Source organism: Alosa pseudoharengus, unplaced genomic scaffold (genome assembly GCF_046254945.1).
Source record: "Alosa pseudoharengus isolate Yale_2024_CS ecotype anadromous, Long Island Sound unplaced genomic scaffold, YU_APseudo_1.1 YU_APseudo_1.1_scf_6, whole genome shotgun sequence".
Taxonomy (NCBI): Eukaryota; Metazoa; Chordata; class Actinopteri; order Clupeiformes; family Clupeidae; genus Alosa; species Alosa pseudoharengus.
Genome location: NW_027468848.1, coordinates 8,071,507 through 8,094,693, shown reverse-complemented (window position 1 = coordinate 8,094,693; position 23,187 = coordinate 8,071,507). Strand labels below are relative to the sequence as shown.

Genomic DNA, 23,187 nt, shown 5'->3' with positions numbered 1-23,187 from the left:
TTTTAAAAAGTGGGTCCCCAGAAAAAAAGTTTGGGAAACACTGACATACGCTGAACCTGGCTTGATCCAAGCATTCTAACAGTGCCTTTCAGTGTTGAAGCAGTGGCAATACCTCAAAAGCTCTATTCAACTATTGCCTTGCGGGGTGAATGCGGTTCGTTGGCTTTTACCTGTGGCCTGCCTTCGAATTTAGCTTCTATGACTAAAATCAAATCAATAAAATAAAACAACAGCAGTGATTGGCTGCAAAAATAAATAATGTCACGCGTCTTGCACCTCTCAAACTAGGCTATCAGGTAACCTAGAGAAAAATGTGAAATTATGAAATATGACCAAGGCATTAAAATGCTGCTTGTTTCTCAGGATACTTTTTCACTGATTTATTTTAGAAATATGAGCTATGAGTGTGAATGTTATATATACCATCCCCTAATTCTGTTTTACTGGTTTATTTGACAAATAATCTACCGTAAAACTCCAAATAATAGCCCGGGCTTTTATTTTCCCAAATCGCCAAACTGCACCGGCTAGTATTAGAGACAGGCGTCTATATGAGACAGGCCTTTAATTCCCTTTACACAAAACACTGCAAAGATGGAAAATATTATCAAATTAATTATTTCAAACACACTGAATGTCTACCTATATGACTAGGCTATCTGATGACAATTACGGATCATCATTCATTTAGTGTTGAGATGTTGTTCATTGAGTGAGATACAGTAAGATCTAAATAGCGGGGATAGCCAGAACAGATGAAACACGATTTAATTAAAAGTAATTGCATCACACTGAAAGCTCATATTTTGTCACTAGCAAATAGCCTATCAGTCCTTTGTCAAATACAGTTGCATTATCAGCCCTGACCAAAACCGTTCAGGAATTATTTATGCAAAAGTGGAACGTGCTTAATGTTTCATTCTCCCTCCTTTTCGGCACGAATGAAACAGCATGAGAGTACATGAACCATATTGTTTCTCCCGTTTTGTATTTGCCAAATTTGACAACAGTCTACATTCAAATCATAGCCTACTTCCAGGCTCGCAGGAACATATTTTTGACCAGGGGTGCTGAATAACAAAATAATCATGGATGTCCGACGATTTCTCCCCCAGCATATGATTCGAATTTAGACAGCTAAATACGCCATTTCACCGCCGTGTATGAGTAGGTCTAAGAGTGAGAAGTTTTATAATGCCCTGGGCAGCCACATTCCACTGCAACTACAGTATGCGCAGCACTTGCCACTCCGACTCATCAATAAAAACTCTGCGCACACACACCAGTCCCATAGAAGCGCACTTGACTTTACATCATTAACCTATTTCAGTAGGTTATATAGCCAGAGAATGTCTGTAGACGGGCTGATAGAGCCTAGTCTAAGGTAAATTCCTTTTCTGACTTCTTTCTCTTTATTGCCATGGCATTTAGAATAAAGAATAACGTTCGCGAACCGTTCTGGTTTTGTTGCCAGCATAAAAACAAGCTTACCACCGGCCTATCCGCAAATTTTAAACACAAGGGATGAATTCAACGATGACGAAGTGGGACATATAGGCATAGTTTATATTGGAAAGTTATACACATTTGGAACTCTAGCTTTTCCCCACCGCAGTCTTTTAATGCCATCTAATCATAACGTGCAAAGTCTGCACCATACTTAAGCCAAAATCAAACCCAAGATTCGCAATGACCAGACATGTGAATGCTTTGCGACGGCTTGTAAAGACGTGCAACATCTAATTCACACTGCTGTAAGTAACCTCCTTTCTATAACGGTTTCGTGTTATTGCGAATCTTTAAACAGACGATCTGACGGGTTTTAGAAGTTTAAATACAACCCGAAACTAAAAAACAGACCAGGCCTCTACTGGAGACCGGCCTTTAACCCAAACCTGTTGCCACGCCAGGCGTTTAAAAGAGACAGGCGTCTCTTAGGGACTCTGCGATTATTTGAAGTTTTACGGTATATGGATTTGCTCTATAAAGACCTTATGTCTGTTTGGGATTGATTTGAGAGCCTATTGATGTATCTCAGAATAAAGGAATGTCCACAACATTAGTGATGGGGTTTTTTTTGTGTGTGAATGTATTTTACTTAACTCATTGAATGTAGCTGGATACTCATGAACGCATGTCTCTAATAGCTACAATAGGAGTAATTTTAGCAACACCGTATTTTGTGTGGCCCATAACGACCCAGTGGATCATGAAAATGTGCCAAAATTCACATTCCTTGCTTGTTGTTGGTACATAAATCCCATTCAGATTGCCACTTATCTGAGATGTAAGAGTTCAGTATAGGTTTAAGGTCTGGGGCAGGGATTTGACATTCTGTGACTTCTTCATTGAGGGCTTGCTTACAGTGTTCGAATTACCCCGTCGTTTCCGAGGGGGGCCCACTTGGGGGGGGGGGGGATTCAACATCCAACATCCAATAGATTATAATAAGCAGGGTAGCCAGTTTATTAAAATGAAATCTATGACATGAAATTCAGCCTAATAACAAAGGCTATTGTCAAAAATGAATCTGAGCTAATTGTCAAATATTTTACGTGCACAACTGAACATCGCACAACTGAAAAAACTGAAAGTTAACACAAAACAGCTGTCTCGGCTAAGCCTACTGGACATAGTCCCAAAGTGGCCTATTGGTCTCTTTCTGGGCATTTTTTCCCGTTTTCCACGCAGTTGATGGACGATGCCCAGCCTTGAGCCATGATTTCACGAATGGCTTAGGGTTGAACTGGACCAGGGGAGGCGCATTGATGCTCAGAAAAAGAAGCGCATTTAAGCTGCGCTCCCTTAAACAATTTCTGGCGTTGTCATCAATGTCATTAAGCGCAGAGAATCCTCTCGCATTCTGCCGAAGTAGGTAAAAATGTGTTGCCTGCCACGACGAGTTTCTTCAGGCAGGGCCCTTCCCTTGCCCCTTGCATTTTAAAGTCCCGATACTCCTCGACAGCCTGCCTGGTTGGCTCGCCGAGCAGCTTGGCCAGGTTGTGAATTTCGTGCTCTCCGTATATAAAACAAACTCCTCACGATCAGCTGGCCAGTAACAGTTTGTCCAACGGTTTAAGAAGCTTTACCAGATCTGAGTCGGGCAGGCGTTTGGTCAGACTGTCTATTACAGCTTGGTGAAACTGTAGCCTGTTTATTTTCTCTTTGCCATCTCCAAGCTGAACTCTTTCCAGCTGTGATGCGCTCCTCAGCAGCCTGCGAGGATTTACCGCCAGAGATTTTCATTGCGCGTATCACCTCAATAGTTTGTGTGATCTGCTGGCTTCCTTGGATCAAGGTTATGTCCCTTCTCTGGAGTTTTTGCGAAAGGCTCTGAAGCTCACGTAAAACATCCTTCATGCATGCAAGGCCAGCTACAAAGCCTTTGCTCACGAGTTGCTTGTGGAGACCACTAAACTGACACTTGTCATGTTCCCTGCGCTTCGGATCCTCGCTTGCGTCCTTCAATTGCTTGGCTAACGGTGCATAATCCTGCCACACAGCCTGAACAGTTTTAAAACTACTGGAGACCCAGCGTATCGTGAAAATCTGCCCTATTTGCAGAAATCTTGTATCAAGTGTCTGGGCAGCTTCTCTCAGAAGTCTTTTATTTTTGGGGGATTGGTGGTAGACTGCATAAAGCTTAGACACAAACATTTCAAAATGGTTACATCCACTTGCAACCTTGAGTGAGTCACTGACGGCAAGTTCAAGCCGGTGGGCTAAACAGTGCACTGCTTGAACTGTGGGGAAATGGCTTTTAAGCCGTGATACCAGGCCAGACGTTTTCCCAGTGAGGACCGAAGCCCCATCAGTTGCGATCCCAATCAGATGGCTTTTCAACCACTGATCATCCAACCCAGCATCCCGTAGACTTTCTCTAAGAGAATTGTAAATTGATTCAGCATCACAACCATTCAGTTCAACCAAGTCCAAAAACATATTCTCCATATCACCCTTGCCACTGATATCACTCCGAAGATAAATTATTAGATAACTCCGTCCATGTGTGGTGCTTTCGGCTATGGAGATGCTGATGGGCGAGTTTGCAGTTTTAAGACTGGAGATCATTTTTCGTCTCATTTCATGAGCTATATGAACTGACATTTCTGTACATGTGTGATCGGACCTGTGTATCTTGCCCATGTTAGCCCCGTTTAGTGTCTGTAATGTGACCAAGGGATTCATTTTCGTGAAGGGAAGTCTCTCTTTCGCAATACAGTAGGCCGTTCTGAAGGAAGCTTCTGTTTCTTGGAAATCACGTGAAGTGGCATCAACTATAATGTTTGTGAACACATCTTTTTTTCTTTGTTCTGCAATGTCCTCAGCCTGCTTGTGCGCAACACTGTCTCTGTGTCTGTAGATTTTATTACGCATATGCTTCGCCTGGTCAGCACTTACTGTAGCATTAATCCACTCAGTGGACAAATGCACCCCCTTCTCAGCTCCAAGCAGTTGCTTTGCCTCTTTACAAACTGTACAGCCAACATGCCCTTCGCGACAATAAATCCACCGATATCGCTCCCTCCACTCTTCGAACTGGCTGGCTGACCATACTTTTGGGATATTGTCTGGGGTGTTTCTTTCTGTATTCTGCACATCATTTAGACTCACGCTAGCCTCCGCTAACTCTTCCTGGACTTCAGGTGGTGGGCTTTCCTCCCGCTGTCTTTTTGCGGTGGTAGTAAAACCAAAGTTGGTCAAATCTAGATTTCTTTTCGTTGCCATTTTAGTCTATGAATGCATTTCTGTAACAATTTTCTAATTTTCTAATATCTAATTCTAATTAAATTATACTTTTAACTTTTTCCACTGCTGCTAATTGTTCAATTGCTAACAACGTTCTAGCAAAATTTAGAGGAGGGTGAGATCGGACAGGACAGGGGGCTATTATGCGGAGCAGTGCCCCTGCAGTCTGGGGGGAAAATACACATTGCAACCAACGGGGAAAATGTAGATTATAATAGTTACGGGTTGGCAACTTAACAATGAATGAGTGGGCCCCCTCTGACAGTGATTTCGAGCAGAACTAGTAGTGCCCTGGCCAGAACTAAGGGGGCCCTATGGCCCACTACCGGGCCCTATGGTAATTCGAACACTGCTTGCTTAGCAGCACTGTCCGCTTTCTCATTTCCCCTCAGACCAACATGGCCTGGGACCCAGCAAAAAACTACACTCAAGTTCTGGTTCTTTAGACGTTCTAGTTGATCAAGCTCAGCTTTGGTTGTACTTTTTGCGTGTCATTAAAGCCTACTGGAAAGATTTTTAATTGCAATTTAATTGAATGCAATTTACTTTTACGATTAAATAAAATTAATTTATCCCTCTCACCCATAGTTTTCTATTTATTTACAAATGTACATAGGCCTACTGTAATTACATTTATACATAGTTATTCTACTGATCTTTATACTATTCATCCTGCACATAGACTTATTCTTACTACTCTTATAATGTTGTTTCTGCACTACAATGACACTGTTTCCACACTGCACATAGCTGTATGTTATGTACATATCTGTTATATATTTGTCATATTGAATATCCATATTTATTCTGTTTTATTATATTCTGTTAATACACTGCATATATCTATATTATTATTTCTACTATTATAATGTTACTACTACATACATTATTCTACTTATTGTATGAGATAACTGCTAATACACTGCACATATTTATATTTAATTCATATTACTCTAAACCACCTTCTGTAAATCAACTGTATACTACTGTCTACATTGCACTATATTTCTTGACCTGTCTCTGTATATTTCATCACCTTTCTATACTTTGCATCACATTGTATGCATACTGTAGCTACATGAATCACAGCTAAGATCCTTGGTTGCTATGAAGGCCAGTCGTTCTAAATGGATGGTTGCTATGGCCAAAGGCCAGTTATCTCTGCCGTTGTCAAGCGGGCATATCCTAACTTTATCTTATTTTAAACATCTCTATTTTACTTAGCCTACTTCCATACAGTGACTCCTATTAAGAAGTGGCCACTTCATTCGCGCTTACCGTGATTCACGCAGCCACACTATTAAATGAATCTGTCACCATATGCCTATGCCAACGTTTGCAAAGAGGAGAATCTTTTAATTTGATTCACAATGAAACGTTTCATTTAATGTACATGTAAACAATTAGTAGGCTAGTTTTGGTTGTTGTTGTTGGTGTTACTGCATCCCTTAGTTATGCCTACAATGCAAAATTGTTCCCTCGTGATTGTTAGACGCATTTCAAAACATCGCGACGTGAAATGCCACCACAAAACATTGTTTGTGAATCGGTCTTATTAGGAGTCCTCGCTTAAGCTGTCACAGACTCAGGCGCTACTTTTAGGGCTAAAATGCTTTCTGAATTACTCTTAGTAAAAAAAAATAGGAGTCCTAAAGTTACGAGTGACGAAGTTACGAGTACAAGCATCTCATATCAAATGACCATGGCATTACGCTAAGCAACATAAATCTCATAACGTTACAGCAACATCTCCTCCCTATGACCTAGCTAGCTAGCACACAAGAAATTAATGATGTTAAAATCTCCGCTTAGCATTCTAATAACAGAAGGGTCACATTTATGTGGACCACTACAACATGAGTCATTATGTCTGTAACGTTAACTGTATAAAACACTTACTTTCATAAAGGAAGCACACCATCCAGCACATACACATGGAAACCGATATTTTAGGTAGCCTACTTGGCCACGAACTCAAAACGTGTCTCTGAAGCTCTGTTCTAGAATCTTTGCTCTGAAGTCTGTCCCCGTTGCTAAGCAACATCAAATAAACGAAATGACAGTCTTCCAGTATTAAATGTGTACGTGTGATTACAAATGGATGTGTGTGGTTTGCAATTAGAATAAACAAGAAATAACATTTACAATAATTTCCCATGATAAATTACATAATATTTGCACCTTCCTTCCTTGTGAAGCTAATTCCACCGCATTTAGTGAAATACAACGTTGCCACCTAGCGTTATGTAGGCTATTTAAGATTAACGTGGCATTTCCTGCTTATTCTTTTGTCAACACCATGCTTTTAGGAAAACAATCTTTTTATCATAGTTCCCTCTTCAATGAGCGATTACCAGCTCGTTTTTGTAACAGAGATAGCTGTTTATTGTCCCTAGGTTTACAGAAACACCTATTCATATTAATACGTAGCCTATGGAGTGCTGCCGACCACTGTTCATTACGGCCCAGAATGCCTTGCATGTCTTTACAACAAAACAACCCAGTAAAACCTAATTTCCCGTAAACATATGAATTTGCATACTTGTAACATTTTTAATAATACTCTCCCATCATGATATTTAACAATAATGAAAAATTTAATTTGAATACCGTCAATGTGAAAACAACTCTATTATGTAAGCTATATATAACTTCTGTTCTCCTTGCTATTTCAGTTCGTAAGTCCATACTATCCCATGGCAGAGCAAGGATTTCATGACTGGGCAAGGTTGCCCGGAGACATTGTGGCTGCCCAGAGGCATTGAGCATACTTGGAAGGCATTGTGATAGAAGGTGAATGGTGAGAGTTACCAAATACCTGTGGATGGTTTGCAAAATGATGGAAACTTTTGGAATATTTCCTTTTTTTTTTTTAGCTTATGCACCCTCACATTGGAGTCCCCAGTTCATATACAAAATTTGGTATCGATATGTGACAGTGTTCCTGAGATATGGACGACTTCCTGTTTCGGAGCTTCGCCGCCGATTTTGTTTGGCTGTGACGGGCAAACGCTTTCGAAAATCAAAAATCCTTCCGGTAACTTTTGTGAGGCTTGGTCCAAGGATAATGTACGTCAAGTTTCGTGGCGTTCGGATCAAATTTGTGACCTGTGAAAATTTAGTTTTGCTTTCTGTTCAATCCAATATGGCGGACGAACGGCACGCCCACCTGACGTCATCTTCGCGTGCAACTTACACCGGTACTGACCGGACGTTTTAAAGTTGGAACGGTGTCTCTGTCTCAAAGGGCCTAGGCGTTAGAGCTGACAAAAATTTAGGGAGACGGGAAAAATAAAACTTAAGAAGAACAATAAGTGTGCTGCTTTGCAAGCACACTTAATAACTTCGAGGAAGTTTGGAGAAAAGTCGGAGGTATGCATTTGTCAGGTATGCTTTGTTGCGTGCATTAAGTGCGCACGATGTTCACCTATGACAGCAAAAATACTTTAAGATGAACATGAAGCAGGCTTGCCATGGCAGAAATAATGATAGCCAGCCTTCAATGTCCTCTTTTGTCCTCTCAATGTCCTCTAAACGGATTTCTGTAGCTCAAACAGCTCGGAATTGTAGTTGATAACTTCAGTTATAATGGGCCACGAATTTAAAAAATGTCGGGTTTAAATCGGGCTCATAATTACAGTTAACGTGTCGGGTCGGGCTCGGGCACAATGTGCACGGGCTCGGGTAGGGTCGGGCTTGATTTTTTGGGCCCGATCTAAGCTCTAAGGCCCATTGGGTGTCATCATAATCATAATATTATTAACCTGATAAATTTCAGACCATTAATTTTAAACAAAGGTCTTCAAACAATCTAAAAAAACACACAATAAATGTACCTAGCCAAGACTTTGTACTTTTGAACCTTATAAACATAAGAGTTGGCTACATAAAAATAAGAAGAGCATTCAGAAATGTTATGTAGTTTCAACACAAATTTAAAAAAAAGTGAGACTAAATTAAACCAGTGGCTCTTTCAAATAAATACTGATGAGATGGGTGTATCACACCTGTAACTGCCCCCACCCCCGTGTCAATTGCTGTCTTTGTCCTGTCAAGTGCTCTACCAGGGCACTACAGTTACCTACCACACTAATTAGCCTATCAAAACAACAGTATGCTGCAAGAAGTTCTTTCGTTCCTCTGTGTTTACATAATTTGCAGCTTATGCCTGTATTTTACAATCTTATGGACACACAGTAGTTATGCACGGAGCATAGTAGCCTGGGTTTTCCCATGCTGCCTTACGCACATGATTTTATTCACGCTGCTAGGCAGCCTGGATTCCATGGACTTCGTTTTCACCTCAACGAAGGAACCAATCACAGAACGGAGGGAGGGCAGCAAGACGATGACGACACACCGAAGCCGTTATAAGCTACATACTGTACAGATGCATTTGATAGACATTCGTAGCGCCCAATAAACGGCTCCGGGCATTCGAAAACCATGTTTCAAATACGAGAAAATTAATGTCTAGTTCCCAGACCCCATCTCAATGAGATGGGGTTTGGCGTTAGCCAGGCTAGGAGCATAGGCTAATAATGTCACTTGATAACAAGCTATGGCTATGCATTGCATGTGGACTGTAGGCTAAAGGCAATTCTGAGCACAACGGGATTATCTGACCAGCAAAATACTTTTCTACTGAGGTGTAGTTTGGTAACCGAAAAACCAATGAAAGCTTGACAGAAATAGCATGTTTTAATCGGCTAGTTTTAGCTACCTTCTTCCTATAAGCTAATCAACGGCTAAATAGCATGGCAACAAGTGGTAAAATAGGTATTATGCTACTCATCAGAAATGAATCTTGAATTTCCCTTTGGGGATCAATAAAGTATCTATCTATCTATCTATCTATCTAGAAATGTCATCCATGGGATCTACACGAAGCTCAAAGTGTAAACATTCCTGTGCATGTGTCTTTGTTTATACTGGTGACTTGGGGCGTGTTTTCACCTCGTGCTCCCAGACAATGGCCCAATGACGACATTGATTGCCTGGACACTTACCATCTGAATAGCTGAGGGGTGTGTCAGTATCAGCCTGTTGCTGGCTAAACTACTGAAAAACGTAAATGTTTTATTTATTCTCTTTACAAAGCGCAATCAATACATTTTTATTTGAAAACGAGAAGATCCAAGGTTTCTAGTGGTGTTAAGGCTGTGGTACGGTCCCGCGTCTGCGTCCCGTGGCGCTGGTGAGCGCGTGACGAGAATTGCGTCATTTTTACGGCATGCGTCGCGTCTTTGAGTCGACCGAAATTTAAGACCGCGCGTCAAAGTGACGCGTAGACTGCGCATGTGTGAAACGGAACTGCTGTAAACACTCCCCTCCAGTACGTGGACCACATAGAAGAACAACACTTAAAACCTAGAAACAAACCTAGACAGAAGACTTGTTTGGTTACCATAATGACGATGGAGCAGAGTCCCTGTCCTCAGCTTGCCTGGCTATCGAGTTACGTGAAATACCACGACATGGAGTCAACTTCGACCGATGTAAAGCCACAATCCACAGATACATTCTTTAACATTATCTTTAACGGTTACTTTACCATCTATGGTGTAGAACCCAAAGTATTTCAAGACACCACATTTTAGATGAGTCGGGGACGTAATTGTCCGCTCAGGCTGGCCGTTTTGTGTGTTATCTTTCATTGTCGAAACAGGGTGGCTGCATGGGCTCATTGTGGCTACTGGCTATTACCGTAAAACTTCAAATAATCGCCAAGTCCCTAAGAGACGCCTGTCTCTTTTAAACGCCTGGCGTGGCTACAGGTTTGGGTTAAAGGCCGGTCTCCAGTAGAGGCCTGGTCTGTTTTTTAGTTTCGGGTTGTATTTAATCTTCTAAAACCCGTCAGATCGTCTGTTTAAAGATTCGCAATGACACGAAACCGTTATAGAAAGGAGGTTACTTACAGCAGTGTGAATTAGATGTTGCACGTCGTTACAAGCCGTCGCAAAGCATTCACATGTCTGGTCACAGTTGCAAGGTTTTAGAATGTTGCATCAAGTTGCTGCTCATCTCGTTGCGAATCTTGGGTGTGATTTGGGCGCAGACTGCACACGTTATTATTAGATGGCATTAAAAGACTGCGGTGGGGAAAAGCTAGAGTTCCAAATTGTATAACTTTCCAATATGAACTATGCCTATATGTCCCACTTCGTCATCGTTCAATTCATCCCTTGTGTTTAAAATTTGCGGATAGGCCGATGGTAAGCTTGTTTTTATGCTGGCAACAAAACCAGAACGGTTCGCGAACGTTATTCTTTATTCTAAATGCCATGGCGATAAAGAGAAAGAGGTCAGAAAAGGAATTTACCTTAGACTAGGCTATATCGGAGCCCGTCTACGGACATTCTCTGGCTATATAACCTACTGAAATAGGTTGATGATGTAAAGTCAAGTGCACTTCTATGGGACTGGTGTGTGCGCGCAGAGTTTTTATTGATGAGTCGGAGTGGCAAGTGCTGCGCATAGTTGCAGTGGAATGTGGCTGCCCAGGGCATTATAAAACTTCTCACTCTTAGACCTACTCATACACGGCGGTGAAATGGCATATTTAGCTGTCTAAATTCGAATCATATGCTGGGGGAGAATCGTCGGACATCCATGATTATTTTGTTATTCAGCACCCCTGGTCAAAAATATGTTCTCGCGAGCCTGGAAGTAGGCTATGATTTGAATGTAGACTGTTGTCAAATTTGGCAAATACAAAACGGAAGAAATATGGTTCATGCTCTCTCATGCTGTTTCATTCGTGCCGAAAATGAGGGAGAATGAAACATTAAGCACGTTCCACTTTTGCATAAATAATTCCTGAACGGTTTTGGTCAGGGCTGATAATGCAGCTGTATTTGACAAAGGACCGATATAGGCTATTTGCTAGTGACAAAATATGAGCTTTCAGTGTGATGCGATTACGTTTAATTAAATCGTGTTTCATCTATTCTGGCTATCCCCGCTATTTGGATCTTACTGTATCTCACTCAATGAACAAGATCTCAACACTAAAAGAATGATGATCCGTAATTGTCATCAGATAGCCTAGTCATATAGGTAGACATTCAGTGTGTTTGAAATAATTAATTTGATAATATTTTTCATCTTTGCAGAGGAAAAGTTTTGTGTAAAGGGAATTAAAGGCCTGTCTCATATAGACGCCTGTCTCTAATACTAGCCGGTGCAATTTGGCGATTTGGGAAAATAAAAGCCCGGGCTATTATTTGGAGTTTTACGGTATATTGGCTTGATTTGGTCATGAGCCCTGGATCATAGAGCAATGAATGAGATGGCAAACAATAAAATAAAACTAATCATAGACTGTAGAAATGCGCTACACAGCACTAAAAACCGAATAGTTTATTTATAGTTCGACTACGGATATTTCACGTGATGTTCGAATAAAAAGTGACAGCCCTACTCCCTGCATAGAGAGCTGACATGACTGGATTAAATGCATCTTTTAAAAATGAGCGTAGCCTAGCACCTATTACTGAACAATGATGAAATCCAATCGCGAAACCCAGAGCCATATAAAGGTATCTATCTATAACGCTCAGGTGAAACCCAGTAACACTTGTTGATCGAGATGCATTCTCGCCTGTTCCGTATATAATGCGTTATCAATAGTGATTATAATAATAAAGGGAATGTAGCCTACCTCTCCCAGGTGCAATCATTATCACCTACTCCTGAACAATGCTGAACTCAAATCTCGAAACTCGCCTGTCAACACCGGATAATGCGTTATCATAATAATAATTGAAGGAATAACCTAGGCTACCTCTTGCTCTAAATACACCCATTATCACAGTGAGACATTATACATTATGAACACAAAGAGTTAGGCTACTTCAAAACTTTTATTGACACGTCATAATTACAGGTTTTTGGTTCATACTTTTTGGTATGAGGCAGGTGTGAAGACTCAAAACAAATTTAATTGAGGACATCTGTACGCACAACTCTTTCTTACCATGACACTGCTGTGTTTAGAAAAATGTCTTTACTTTGTATCGCACCAATTTTGCTGCCCTCACGGCACCGAGTCACTTAGCTATAGGCTAAGTAGCCTAATAAGCAAATAGGCTAAGCTATAAGCAAGTCTACCAACAGGTGTGCTGTGTGTGTTCTGGTGGATGATAAATGGAGCGATGCGATGGGCCAACTTATCAAACTTCCCAGCAGACAGGCGAAAGTACTCGTGGTGCTTCATTAGCTCTTCCTTCTTTCAGTGCTCGCACATCCCACGTTCTTCTTTTCTTCAGGCGTTTCAGGCTGTGTCCTACTTTCAGGCTCGACGTACCGCCCCCAGTTGGTGGGGCAGAGTATCACAGTTCGTAGTGGGCAGGCGCTAACCTTAATGATTTAACGCGCATTCAGGACAGCAGAAGTTGGAGTATGCTTCACGTCCACGGCAAAAATGACGCATGTCTTGGAAATGCGCAAATGTGACGCAGGACCGTACCAGAGCCTTTACTCATATGTGTCTGGAAGAGTCCAAAAAGTCCCCCCAGGGGGACCGCGACCTCAGAGTGTTGAGGTATTGCCCATTTCTGGCACATTTCCTGCTTGGCCACGTGGTGGCGCCAGCAAAGCAGGCCGATTGGGTGTCTAGATATTATCACAATCATAACATTTTAAACTATTAACCTAACGAGTTTCAGGGTGTTCATTCAGATTACTTTCTGCTACGTTACATTTTACTGTGACAGCATTCAGTAGGTAGCGCTACACTACAATTACATAGGCTACGAAGATGCTTCTGAAAGTGACCAATTTACCACAAACATTTTGTGATCTATTGTGCAACGGTTGAGTAGTGATCCTGAAAAGTTCTTTTCATGTTACCGGATGTGGGGTGGTGGGGAAGGGGGGCATTATCCCCTTCATGTTTGCCTTAAGGTTGTTTCATGCTTCTGCGTCGACTCCGCGCAATGACTACGCCCTTGCCCTGACTGCTGTGCTGAAATATTAATCTTATTTGTTTGGCCTTTTCTTACTTAGATTTTTAAAATACACAGTAGCCTAATACATAAATATCATTGGTATTATATTTCTACTAATGATGTATTTGTGTCTGTTAGGGGTGTAAAGATTAACCGATACGTATCGGTATCCGTTTTTAACGTGTAAAATACGGCTACATCGATACGTGAAGCCCCGTATAGGAATAAAACTGAAATGAACCGGTCGTTATATCAATTTACTTGTTACGAATCGGTTCACAACCTTTTCTGCTCGCTCAGACTCTCATTTACGTTGCAAGCTGCGCGTTCATCCCACTTCCGGTTTTGAAACTACACGTGGCATGGATTTGTGGGTAATGCAGTTCGTTTTTGGCTACATTCATTGCCCAAAGTTGTCAAAGGACTTCATTAGGAATGAAATGCCCGCACTCTGCTAAAATTTGCCCTGCACCTCACCGGTGGGGATGTGGTCACGTCCATAACTACTCAAAGGACCATACATCTACTGCAACTTAAGCACGTGACAACTCACACTCGGTCATTTGTTTGACAGTTTTTTACTCTTTTGTTTTTCAACATCCAGCGCAAAATTAAACATTAAATATAGCATTCCTAAACAGCAACGATAGTCTGTAGGGTAGCCTTACGTTTGATGAAGGGATTTCCTTAATGTTAAAGAATATTGGACCTTGCTGCTTAAACGATGCACAAATTATTATTTGTTCATATTCACTCAGACTTGTGGCATTATAGGTTTCTGCATATTAGGTCTACCGTTGGAACAAAATAAGCCCAGAGAGTTCATTGATATGTAGGCCTATTTCATTCTTGTAGGCTATATGAGAAAAGGTCAAGAGTGTCTTAAGCACTGTTTTATTTTATTTCGGTATTGTCTTACCTCAACAATAGGCTACAGCTCCTTGAAAACAATCAGATATAACTCTATAAAATCTATAAAAATGTATTTTTATGTTGTATTTGGCTGCTGTGTTTGACTGAAATGTAGACTATTCTTTTTTCATTTCAATACAGTATATGATACAAACCTCAGTTTAAATAATCATATTCACACATTTGTTTTGCCTAATTGACAACCATGACCATGATAATTGATAATATAAAATGAATGTGCACCTTGAGCAAATGATAAAAAATCTTTCAGAATGCTTTCCATTCTTGAACTGCATCGAATCGTACTGAATCGTTTTTTATGAACATGTATCTTTTCTTGTATCGAATCGTGCCCATGTATCTAGATGCGGATCGTATCGTCTTTTACATGAGAGATTCACACCCCTAGTGTCTGTCTCTGTGTGTATGTGTGTGCTTCAGTGTGTGTGTCTCTGTGTGTGTGTCTGTGTATGTATTTATGTGTGTGTGTCTGTCTGTCTCTCTCACTCTCTCTGTGTGTGTGTGTCTCTCTTTCTCTGTTTGAGTGTGTGTGTGTCTGTCTATGTGTGTGTGTGTGTCTCTCATGGTGTGTGTGTGTGTGTCTCTCTCTCTCTCTGTGTGTGTGTGTGTATGTGTATGTGTGTGTGCATGCGTGAGGTGCGTGTGCAGATCTTTCCTATGTTTACAATGTACAGGCAGGTCAGTGTTATTGTGTGTGTGTGTGTGAGAGAGAGAGAGAGAGAGACACACAGAGAGAGAGAGAGCATTTGTGTGGTGTGTAGTGAGACTCATGTCTTTTTTGACTGGTCATGTTAATAACAATTTACTTTTTTTTTCTTTTTCTCTTTTTTGTGTCAAATTCTGTAAATGTGTGTGTATATATCTGTGTGTGTGCGTGTGTGTTTGTGACACATGTGAATATCATCACAATAATGATATCTTACATTTTGTAAAGTTTCAGATTAATCAGTTGAGGCATTACCAATTTCTGGCACATTTCCTGCTTGGCCAGATAGTGGCGCTATGCTAGGCATGTGAATTACACATGTGAATATCATCCCAATAATGATATCCAATATTTTATAAAGTTTCAGATCAATCATTTAAGGCATTGTCCATTTCTGGCACATTTCCTGCTTGGCCAGGGGTGACGCTATGCCAGGCAGGCCCATTGGGTGTCTGGATATCATCATAATCATAATATCTATTAACCTGAGAAGTTTCAGGCCATTCACTCAATGCACTGTGACTTTATGACACATTCCTGTTTATGTGGTGAGATATTAAAATCATATTACAACATAATTACAACAGCATTGTATCAGTTAATCCAACTCACAGTTCACCGCAAACAGTAGCCAACTTTGTAGTGCTGGAGAAAACTTCAGACGAAAGTTGAACGTAACACCGCTGCCACCAGTGTAAACTTTGAAATGTTTAGGAGCAGTGGCGTCATGCCCATTGAAGTTAAGGGGGCACGTGCCCCCTCGGATTTTTCGTCCCTGATAATTTTTTGGATCATAACTTTGTTCCATAATAAGCCAGAGCCTATAACGACTCAAATGTATTCTTCTAGATGTGTAATAAACCGTAGCAAAATAGCTGAAGACCAGTCAACAGCCCTTTTCCTAAAATTGGTGTCTGTGTAGGCCTATGTTCCCGTAACAACTCACATGTGCATTGAGCTCGCAATGTTTTGCTTGTGTTGAACTGTTACAGTTAACTTTAGGCTACAGTTTGAACAGTTGAACTGTTAGGCCTACAGTTACAGTTTAAACAGATAGTCAATGGTGTTGAAGTGGTAAGTAGTCTAGCTAAGCAATAAAAAGTAGTGGAATTATTTGTAGTTGACCAGGAAATTTTGACTTGATGATCAAATAGTTAGAACTATGGATTTGATGTTGGCCGCAAAATTCAGAGCATTACGTTAACGTTAGCCTACATGGTGTCAGTATAACGTAGGCTACTCTTACAAATATTACAAATATTAAGTCTCCTGGTTCAATTGTTTCCAGTTTCATAAACGAGGGTGTTAGATTTGCAATGACTACAAAATCCAACCTAATACCATTAGGCCTACCAAGGCATTGCGTTGGATGTTTCTCCACTTGTTCTCTTCACGTATCTGGCTGCTAAGGGACCGTTCGTTATTTATAAACGGGGTCACCGGAGGGATTTAGAGTGCTTCCATCAAAAGTTGCATGACCCTCCCCTGCCTGTAAGAAAATTTTCAACGACCCTCCAGCAGTCTTTTCAAAAAAGACATGACCCTCCCCAGCCAATTGTCGATACTTACCGCCCACGCTATAGAGCGTTATGAAAAGTTGAACAAATAGACTTAAGCAATCATTCGAAACTCACCCTCTGCTTTCTGATCTTACACATCACACTTCACCAAGATGGTGGCCATTTCAGTAGATTTACTCACTAACATTGTTGTGGAAACACAATAAGCATGGAAACTAAATGCACACTTCCTGCAACTGCATTAGCCTACTTGAAATAATTTACTCCTCTAGTAAGTATTCACATGAAATAAAACAATAAAACATTGAGACCATTCAACAAAGCACACTGGGTAATAACAAATTCAACACATGAACTTGTTGCTATGGACTCGTCTCTAGGCTTCCTCAGTCATTGTAAAGCTGCCGAAGCTGAACATTATCCAACTCAATTTCTCAGACGAGCGTCAATTTGGGAGCTTGCTACACTCCTTCCTTCTCAAATGACTTGAAAAGGCTGTTTGCACAATTTCACAAATAATCACAGGGACCGAAAAATACCTAACATGCCAACTTTTTCTGGGTTTAGGCATATCATTTTAACTTTTCCCCGCTGTCTTGCCGTTTTAATATTTTCCCGTAGAATATCCCATATTACTGTAATACTCTCATAACATTAGTCCTGCATTCTGGCCTGTCTCTGTGTTGTCCTGTTGTTACCCCTTGCCCTTCCAGAGAAACGGATGTATTCAAATCATCGTTTTGCTTGCTTGAATGCGAACTAAGAGTGATGTTAACCTACAGTAGGCCTATTTAAGTTAACGACGTGGTTGTCGTGAGCACGATTCATTGGCGCTTGCAGTGTTCGGCCGTAGGCTAGGCTATGTCTATAGACATGCGTATACGTGCGTATACGTGCGCACCTGCCAATAAGAGCCAAAGAAATCCCCCTGTATATTCACTCCAAGTTGGCCTACCATAACTTACCAACTCTAGCCTACACTGTAGACCATAAACTGGCTATTTATATGACCAATGTATTTATATTCTGTATTCTGTATTCTGCTTTATGAAGCAGAATTACGCACTGCTACTTGGAACGCATCACATTTTTGTTGGCAGGAGAGAGAATGACAGTGATTAACAAATTGCACTTGTTGCTGGTTACCAATAAATAGGGCCTAGGCTACTATATTTTTTTTGGCAAACAACAAAAACAGAAAGGATGGAGACAGCAAAGCTAGAGATGGGCAGGAACAAGGTCAAATTGTAGAAAATGCTTGTCAAAACGTTAGGAGCTGGATGTGTGGATGAATGAAGCACAAGTATGCTTTATAAGCATGCACACTGTTTAAAGTTAGGCTAGGCTACACGGTAAACTACAAGTAAACCAAAGTTAGCTTTTTTAGGGCTGGATATAAAGTTGACCAAATGGATATAGGCTGTTAGGCGTAAATAAAGTGGGATACTTTGTTGCTCCAACCCTTCCGTTAATGGGGACGGATGTTGACATTTTCCGTATTTTGCGTGAGAAACCCATATAGCCTATTCATTGTTCAATGTTGACAGAGCTATGGAACGAAAGAGATCGTTATATGGCGACAGAAATCAACAATCAAACAAGCCACTTTGATTTTTTGCTGTTTTCATTAATACAAAAGATGGGTGACCCCCCCTCCTAGACAAAAAAAGTTAGGTGACCCTCCCCTCAACAAAGAATAAAAAGACATGACCCTCCCCTATTTTCCTCCGGTGACCCCGTTTATAAATAACGAACGGTCCCTAATCCATGTAATGAAAAGGGATAGCCTACCCGTTCAAAACGAGGGTTAAAGTTGTTTTATATAGGATCGCTATGACCGTGATGTAGAGGGCAAGAAAGTATAATAGTCTCTCTCGTGCTCATAACGTAGGTTATTATCAGGTCACTTGCTCATGATTTGCAGATAGCAACTTACAAATGAGGTAACCTATTGCGTGCCATAATGGTCATGAAAAATATATTACTAGTAAAATATTCAAATATTTAGGGTTAACCTTACTCAGCAGTGAAACCTGTCAAACTTCTTTCAAAGTCCTTCATCACATGAATTAAGATTAAAATAATAAAATTTCTGAGCACCACAAAGTCAGACCTCAGAAACTTTTTTAATGTAAGATTGTTCTTAGGTCACATATCAATCAAATCATAACAACTGCAATGATACTGTTTTTAAAATCATGTGTAGTAGGCCTAAGTGTAAATGTGTGTGTCTAAACATGCTTTAATGAGCTGAATTTGAGCTTACAGTTCTTTCACCAACCTATGTGTTTTACATTAACTTACAAAATAGATACTTTAGCTTAGTCCTCAGATAGAGGATGGTTGCTGCTCTGTTAAGGTATTTCTGTCCCTCCCAAACTGCATTAAAATGGTATGTTTAGCAGCCAGAATTTCAAAATCTCCTGGGGGAGAAATCACCGGACCCCCTCTAACAGGAACCCCCCCCCCCCCCCCCCGAAAAAAATTGCCTGATTGTGCCCCCTCTGAATTTTGCCTTGCATGACGCCCCTGTTTAGGAGGAGGTTCTCTGGGTAGTATAAGGATTCACGTACAAACGAGTTCGAACCGAAAAGCGTGTTTATTCACCAGCCACAACGATAAAACAAACTTTCCCTCTTCTCTCCTGCAACTTCCTCTCCGACCTCACCAAGCAAGAATACGCTATGCACTGCGTTTCTTATCATCAAAATAGGGCCCGACAACTCATTTTCGGCCAAAGATGAAGTTACGGCCTTTTGCCTTAACATGGCAGTATTGGTCTCTTCATAAAAAATGTAATGTTTCTAGTCAGTACCTTACCTCTGCGTTTCCAGGTGTAGAGTTATTTTCTGCCACTTACGAGGGTTGCAGGTTGTTTTCAATGTTTAACAGAATCTGTATGTGATTTTATTGGGTTTGCCCTTTGATCTCATATGAGATAGCAAAAATACACTGGGGCGGAACTGGGCCACACCTACCACATCATCCGGCACGGATCTGCATAATGGACCTGATCCGGCGTCCAAACACACATCGGTCCAAATTTTTTCTGGATCCATTTGACGGATCTGGTGCCAATAAGGGCTAAGACTGGCTGTAATGAATGAACCTCAGACTCAAATGCAGCGAGCAAGTTAATTTAATAAAGTTCAGGCAGCAGGTCACAAGTCCGATAAACAATCCAAGGGAGAATCCAAAAGAGTAATCCAAGGTCAGGCAAACAGGTCAAAAACGAGAGTTCAGAATTAACCAGTAGGCTAGTAGAGTCACAAACAACAATACCTCACGTTGGTGTGAGGTGCTTCAAGTGAATATAAAGGGCAGGTTAATTAGTGATTAGTCCCAGGTGTAGCCAATACTCCGGGGAAGCTGTGCAGGGCTGAAGTGGGCGTGTCTGTTGTGAACGTGCAGGCTGCACGGTCTCAGGTCTTATGGTGCATTCAGAGCACCTCAGAATGACAAGGACCGCCCCCATGGCTACTTTGTAGGGCTGTCACTTTTGTGAAAAAATCCTGTTCGATTATTGAGACATAAGTGTTCATGGAATCGATTGTAAAATCGATTTTTCATGTCTAAAGACGTTTCCATTTTCAACGCCAAATATAGGCCAATCCACAAAAAAATAACAGGCATTAGGACGAACGTAAAGAGGGTGCTTGTAGACGCAAGCCAGCAATATTTCTGATGATTTATTGGCGTGAAGATTCGTGCACAATGACAAACAGTAGTGCTACATTCTCGAAAAACAATAAGCCGAGTATCCTGCCATTACATCAGTGACAAACATTACTGCAGGCTTCAACGTAGCTGTGTTTACGATTAGAAATGTCAAACAAATTTCGCCTACGTAGAACTCCATTGCACAGTTTGCATAGCCTACCGCTTTGTTCTTCTCCATAGTTTGATATACCAAAAATCCGAAGTACTTCCACACCGAACTCCTCAAGTTATTAGGGCCTATCACTCCTCTCTCTCATGTCGCACAGGTTGATCGCGTTGTCCTCCATTTTTGGCAAAACCCGAGCAGCACAGCAGCTGATTGAAACAGCTGTTTCCGGTGCGTAAAATTGGTGGGAATTTTCTTTTTAGCTTTCGCAATGCTTACTGCACTTCGGAATTCTTTTATATTCTTATATTCTTGTTTGTGAATTTTGTTTAATTCGTTTAAAATTAATAGTGTTCATATTTGGTTAAAATCGATTCCCTATTTTAGTTTTCGAAACTTGTGTTGTTTGGTCCAATCGATTGTGCAATCGATTTTCGAACGTAAAGTGACAGCCCTACTACTTTGTTTTTCCGACAGCAAGTGTTCATGTGCTTTGCCATCGGAATGTGTGACAAACACGGATGCCACAACAAAGGTTAAAACATACACTCACTAATCCTAAACAAACAACTGTATTTGCTTAAAATATAGTGTAAGATGCTCGTGAAAGAAAGATATGCAGCTTTCAAGTGACAAAAACGGCAAATTCCCAAGTTCACATTAAAAGTATTGGACATGAAAGGCCACATGGACTACAAACGAACTACAACGTGACGACAAAAGTGATGACGAGCCCCTAACTGGGCAACTCTGTTATCAAAATCTAGTCCCAGTTTCCGACCTCTGACTCACACATTAAGTGACGTGAATGACGCGGAATGATGATGTTTTCACTAGTGATGGGACAACCGACTCTTATACGCAAGTTGGTTCAACCGGACGGTCGTTGGTTGGCCTACCGAGTTAATAGATTCGGTCACCGGTTTGCGCGACGGGGGGGGGTATATCGCGCGTTACATATTCGCTCCAAGACATGTAGCCTCAAGCTGCAAATGTCATGCTCTCCATGTCTCTGAAATTAGCTGACATACACACTAATATTGACCTACACTAGACTCAAGCACTGCCCATGGTTACATTCGGTCTTGTTCAGTAGTCAGCTGTGCGCGGTCTCCTGTGAGCCTACCAATAGCCTATTCACTTCTAACATTTAACTTAACTACCAAGATAATATAGCCTATGTCATATAATATTTCCCCCCTTTGTAATTTAGGATATGAATTTCAATGAACAATTCCAAGATGCACGAAACATAAAGGCTTTTGGGATCAGTTGATAACTCAACTTACCAAGAACCTAGACACCCGTTTGATTACTCATGCATTAGCACGACAGTCTCCTCGTGACAGCCTACCTACCAACAAACATCTAATTTAACATAACTACCAAGATAACATGACGTGTATTTGTATTTTATATCCATCGGTAATGTAGCCTATGAACCTCTATGTAGGCTACACAATCACCTAAGATGCACAAGAAATAAATAGGTTTCTGCGATCGGTTGATAGGCTAACTCAAACTTGCGATAACACCCGTTTGAGACTCATACCCTCGGTTACGGTCTCCTTCAGTAGCCTGGCGCGCGGTCACTTCGTGAACCTACTATGAAGCCAGCAACATTCACCTCTCTAACATTCAACTTTCTAACTACAAAGACAACATGACGTGTATTTGTAGGCTATGTGATGAACTTCCCCATCGATATATGAATGGCCATGAACACATCTACGATGCACTAAAAACAAGGCATGATTAATAACTTGCCGCGAACCTAGCCAACCGTTTTGATTACATAGACTCATAGCCTATACCTCGGTTACGGTCTCGTTTAGTAGGCTAAGTAGCCTGATGCGCGGTCTCTTCGTGACAAACGAAGCCAGCAACATTTAACTTTATAACTAGGCTACCCAGATAACGTGTAGCCTATTTGAAGCTTATGTGATGTAGGCTACTTCCCCATCAATAATGTGTAAATTGCCATGAACACAATCATCTATGATACTAGAATAAGGCTTGGTTAATAACTAACTTGTCGAGAACCTAGACCGTTTGATAACATTAGACTCACCCTCGATTACGGTCTCGTTCAGCCTGGCACGGTCTTCAACATTCACTTCTTTAACTTTATAACTTTAAGATAATATGACGTGTAGGCTAATATGAGATGTAGGCCTACTTCCCCATCGATAATGTGTGAATTGCCATGAATAAATCATCTAGGCTACGATGCACTAACAAGGCTGGTATGAACTTGTTCTATCAAACTTGCCGAGAACCAAGACAAGATAAAGGGTACAGCGGTTGTTGCACGGTTACATTCGGTCTCATTCTGTCTCCTCGTGACAGCCTGCAGCCTGTCATTCACTTCTAAGCATTTATTTAACATGACTACTAAGATAACATTAGGCCTATGTGTATTTGTAGGTATGTGATATAATACTTTCCCATCGATAAAATTTCCATGAACATAAGCATCTAGTTTGCACTAGAAAGGCTTAT

The 23,187-nt window shown here is 41.0% G+C and overlaps 1 long non-coding RNA gene and 1 pseudogene across 1 annotated transcript in view; one reads left to right on the top strand and one right to left on the bottom strand.

Annotated features, from left to right (window-relative positions):
- Nucleotides 1-23,187, top strand: part of LOC143105628 (uncharacterized) — a 34,695-nt gene that overhangs the window by 2,032 nt on the left and 9,476 nt on the right. The window lies entirely within an intron of this gene.
- Nucleotides 2,624-4,779, bottom strand: LOC143106388 (E3 SUMO-protein ligase KIAA1586-like; annotated as a pseudogene).